The sequence below is a fragment of the Rattus norvegicus genome, chromosome 3 (assembly GCF_021556685.1).
Source record: "Rattus norvegicus strain SHRSP/BbbUtx chromosome 3, alternate assembly SHRSP_T2T, whole genome shotgun sequence".
Lineage (NCBI taxonomy): Eukaryota > Metazoa > Chordata > Mammalia > Rodentia > Muridae > Rattus > Rattus norvegicus.
This window is the reverse complement of record NC_141536.1, coordinates 75,485,589-75,490,677: the sequence shown is the minus strand read 5'-3', so window position 1 is coordinate 75,490,677 and position 5,089 is coordinate 75,485,589. Positions and strand designations below refer to the sequence as shown.

At 46.9% G+C, this 5,089-nt stretch overlaps 1 long non-coding RNA gene across 1 annotated transcript; it reads right to left on the bottom strand.

Moving 5' to 3' along the window:
- Window positions 1-459: 459 nt before the first annotated feature.
- On the bottom strand, window positions 460-5,089 carry LOC148006511 (uncharacterized). Its single transcript, XR_015683647.1, has 2 exons — window positions 4,843-5,089; window positions 460-709 (listed from the first exon to the last, which is right to left on the bottom strand). It is a non-coding gene; the product is annotated as an uncharacterized LOC148006511 (long non-coding RNA).

Below are 5,089 nucleotides of genomic sequence, written 5' to 3'. Positions count from 1 at the left end.
CTCAAACCATCCCTGATGCGCTTCTCTGTCTGCCTTTTGTCTAACCTTTCTCTAAGTTTATTCATGGAGTCTTTAATTACTCCTGAATGGCAGTTCTGAATTCTCTATAAGCCTTGCATTGCAACAGCAGATGTCCTTGTGCTGCCCTTGCAGCACCTAGATAGCCTTAGCCCTAAGTAATTCTCAACTCCTTTTTTTTTGTGTCTTACTAAGTCTTTAGCATCAGGATTCCAATCTGGACACTATCTAAACCTACACACCAAGGTCATGACTAGCTTTTAGAACTTCTAAACTTATACAGATTGTGATCCCTGAGGCACAGTCCCAAGAAGTGTTAGGAGTACTAACATATGCAATGTTACATCATTTGTAATAGAAATCAAGCCTATCCCCACACCTATCTTGATAAAACCCGGGGCAAACATGAAATTAAGTCTAGGGAGCTTTTTGAAGATCTGAGTTTCCCTCTAGGTCCCAGCTCTCAGCCCCAACAGCTAGTACACGGCTGGTGAGGGTTGAGAGTTGATGGCTGTCAGGGTGGTCAGCAGAACCAGGTACGGTCCTTTCCAGTGAGTATCTGGGTTCGGTGCCATCGTATGTAGCCGAGTCTCCGACCTGGAACTGGTGAGATGTCTCAGGGGTCCCCAGGGCATAGGCTGCTGCCAGCTCTGAGCAGATTTCTTTCTGTATCACCTGTAGGTCTTTTAGCCTGGCACACAAATCATTATTACTATGGCACTATGACATGTTGGTTCAGTAACATCATCTAATACAGTCAGGGGGGCTGAGGCCCCATTTAAGATCTCAAAGGGGGTAAGGCTGAATCTGGAAGGGGTATTTCTTGCTCTGAAGAGAGCAAGAAGGAAGGAGTGTCACCCAGTCTGCGCCAGTCTCCATGGTTAATTTGGTCAGGGTCTCTTTTAGAGTTCTATTTATTTACTCTACCTGTCCTGAACTTTGAGGTCTGTAAATACAATGTAATTTCCAATCGACCTCTAAATACTTGGCCACACCCTGGCTTACCTTGGCAACGAAAGTAGGGCCGTTGTCTGACCAGATTACCTTGGGCATTCCAAATTGGGGGAAGATTTCTTCCAGTATCTTCTTGATGATTGCAGAGGCCGTCTCTCGTTTGGTGAGGAAAGCTTCTATCTATTCCTGAAAAAGTATCTACAAGCACTAGGAGATACTTGTGATTATATTTTTCTGGTTTTATCTCAGTGAAGTTCACTTGGACTTTTCACCAAACTCTCTAGGTCTCTTTGCCCTGTTTGCTTGCTAAGCATTCACTTATTGACATACCTTATACTTTCTACTGCCTCTCTGGCTAAAATCTTAAAGTCTATTACATACACTTAACTACTTGGACAAACTTTTTATCTCCTAAATGAGTCCATTTCTGTATTTGGCAAAGTGAGTCTTTTCTTTGTTCTCTGGGGGAGTATAGCTTTCCCCTCAAGTGTGCCATTGTCCTTTATCTTTTAAGCAATTTGGGCCTTTTCTAAGTGAGGCCATCCCTTAGTCCGATCCTAGTTCTCAGTGGCTGTCTCTTGCAGGCCTGCAACCAGGATAGGCTCCTGCATAGCCATTTCCCGAGCCACTTTATCTGCTTTGTTACTGCCCAATGCCACTGAATCTCTTCCCTCCTGATATCCTGAGCAATGAATAGTACTCACAGTTGTTGGCTTCACCAGGGCATCCAAGAGATGGCAAAGGCATCTGCGGCACTGATGTACTGGGGGGTTGAGGTTCAGCCATCCTAGATGACATTGTGTTGTCCACCATGGCAGCACCCACTTATCTCTGACCTTCATGAAGAGAACTGTTCCCATCTGTGGACAAGGTAGCCTCGGCTTTCAGCAGGGGTCAATCAGCCAGTCGCAGAGGTCTTTCCTCCACCCATGGGCTTCTGCCAGTGCTTGACACTCGTGCTGTGATGGCTCCAGGTCGGATTGGGCAGCAAGGTGACCAGATTGCCCACAACAGGTGGAGAATCTAGTCCATGGCAGCTGACCACTGGTCCCATCTTTTGGGACACTCTATTCAAAGGCAAACATCAGCCAGTCTATCACAGTTTAAGTCCTGGATTGGGTGATAATTGTTAGTGCCCGGCTGGCAGGAGTGATATGTTCCAAGTAGAACAGCGCTAAGCCATTCATCTCCCAGCATCAGGTACTGGTGCACTGAGACAGGTCTTAAGCTCCGCATACACAGTCTGTAGATATGCATACACATGGCCTCACCCAACCATTTCAGCCCACGCAAGCCATTTTGGGGAGCAATTTTCTCATGAGCAAGGGATGGGGGCAGTCAGGGATGACTATGAACTAATGGGTTACCCGGCCCACACCAAGGTCCACTGTTCTTCGGGCAGTCCATAAGTATTGTTTGTTGCCAGTAGGCCCCTGTACCCAAGGTCTTTGGCCCACTGGAGCATAGGAGCACAGAGCATTGGGTCCCTGTATCCATAAAACAACTGGGCAGGCTTCCCTCCTATCTCTGCACATAGCCAGCACTCCAGGACCGAGAGGCTCTCCAGTGTCCCCTCTTGTTCTTTCTGGGGCAGTCCCTGACCCAGTGTCTTTTTTTTTCTTTGCATTAGGCACACTGATCTTTAGCCAGGAATTCTCTTCTGTTGCCAGGTACTGTCTTCCTAGGTTCCCTAACTACTGTGGCCAGTATATGTTCCTCTCTTGTCTTTTATCTCTCTTTAGCTCTCTAGCTTCCTCTTCTTTTTGTCTCTTTTCTTCCCTAGCTTTCTGCTCTTTTTACCTTCTTTTCTCTTTCTCTTTGTTTAACCTTACTTTCTCTGTAACTTATACTAACTCTCAGCAACTTAGCTTAACCCTTCAAATTTCTGTAACTTTCTCTTCATACCCTTTCCTTATCTTAGCCAGATTGGTGGGGCATTTTCCAGCCCCTAGGAGACCCACCCTTGGAGCCTGGGGGCAGACCTGGAGCACTCCCTACCTTCAGGCGCATTGAAGTCAACAGTCAGGAGCCTTCCATCCATGTCTGGAACATTCTTTCTGGCCTCTAGCAGGATTCTGTCTTTCCTCAGTGGTAAAGAAGATCTGTAACAGTTACTAACAAGCATCTCACGTGGGATGGTGAGAAAACAAGAAGGGAATCTAGAGGAGAGAGGTCCACTGAAGAGGACAAATAGCATTTAGTCACACAGCTAAACCAGGAGGCCTTTTTTTGGACAAAAAGGCCACTTATATTTATAAGCACAAGCTTTGTCTATGAAACAGAAAGGCGAACAGAGAGGCAGCCTAGCTGTTACTGGCTGTCTCTCTGGGCTTAGATTTTCCCTTAAGGAGTACCTACCTCCCTTCAGTGTCAGCTTGGTGGCTTTGCCTCTCAAGAGAACCAGCCTCCAAATGACACTAGGCTTCTAGTAACAACTAATAACAAAAGGATGGAGAGATGGTTAGAACCTGGGTGCTAGATACTAAGCAGCTGACAAAAGAATTGTAACCAGTTCACCTGGGGCTTTCAGGACTTTAGTAACAGCCCTTTACCAAACTGTCTCAGTGGGCTATAGGCCCATGGAAAAGAAAACATTAATCCTGACTGGCAAAACAAAGTTCTTCACAGTTGTAGATACTTTGAAACTATTTTAGGGGCTCTTTTTGTCCCCCAACCTGGGGCATTTTAACCATAGGGGCAGGAACTGGCTGCTGTGGGGATAGGACCAAAGGCACTCTCCATGTTAATGATGATCAGCGAGAAAAGTAATTTAATGTTGGAGACTGACTCCTCCCTTGGTATAAGGACAGCAGATAAGGCAGGCTTCCTTAAAGAACTTCTCTTAATGAGCGCTCTCCTTCTGTGAGCAAATGTCAGAAATTCCTTTCTTGTTTTCCTTATAGTCCTCTCCCACCTCGCTCTCAGCCTTTTTAGATAGTTCTTCCCTTAGCATTTCTAACACCGCCTGTCCCTTTTTTATAGCCTGTTGACAGCATTTCTGATCTTTTAGGCAGCTACACACTAAGTGCCATACCGGCTGAAACTCCGCCTTTAAGATTCCTTACTCCCAAGGAAAATTTAAATCTTTCCCAGTTCATCACAGCTGGCTGCGAGCACAAGCACAGATAAAACACTATGTTTTTGTTTTGTTTTTCTTTCCTTTTTTCAGAGCTGGGGACTGAACCCAGGGCCTTGCGCTTGCTAGGCAAGAGCTCTACCACTGAGCTAAATCCCCAACCCCCAAAACACTATGTTTTAAAAATTAACTTTGGCTATCAACCAACACACCGCCACTAGAGCGGGGTCTACAAAATTAAGTTTCTTACTCACTAAGCGTTAAGGGGACCAAGAAAAACTCTTCGACGAACAAAGCAAACAGTTTCATGATTTCAAACACAGTCGTCGGTCCAAGATTTTAAACACAGTCGTCAGTCCAAATTCAAACACGAAACAAAAGTCAAAAAGACACTAACAGACACAACACGTCCAGAAAACCACAGTCAGGTCACAAAGAAGACAAACAATTCCAACAGTCAAACAAGTAACAAGCAGACGCGCCGCGCGGCTTCGGTAGCAAACTGAAACCAAAAATTCAGACGGAGTCAGCGAGGGTCTTGGATCCTCTACTCCAATAAAATTCAGACGGAGTCATCAAGGGTACGGATCCCTCCGAAAACGGACGGAGGTGCCACGGATCCGGATCTCCCTCTCCTCCAACCACCCTTGGAACGTCTTCCAGGGCTGCGGGGGAGAAGTCCGAGCTCGTCAGCTCCTTCTCTGGCCCACCCAGATAGTCCCCAGATCTGAGCCTATTGATCGATCGTTCACAGGACAAGACACAACAGACAAGACAAACGCCGGCCGGCTTACCTCCCGGTGGGTGGTCGGTGATCTCTGGGCGGAGGGTCTCCAAATCCCGGACGAGCCCCCATAATGAAAGACCCCCGGAGAGGACCTTTCCCTCAGGAGGAGTCCCAAGCGCCCAATGACCGAGCCGAGTCCACTCGGATGCAATCAGCAAGAGGGTTTATTGGAAAACACAGGTACCTGCGGGCACACAGTCTCTTCGGAGGACTTGCGCACCCAGCAGCTCCAGCATGGGGCTTTTATAGGGATT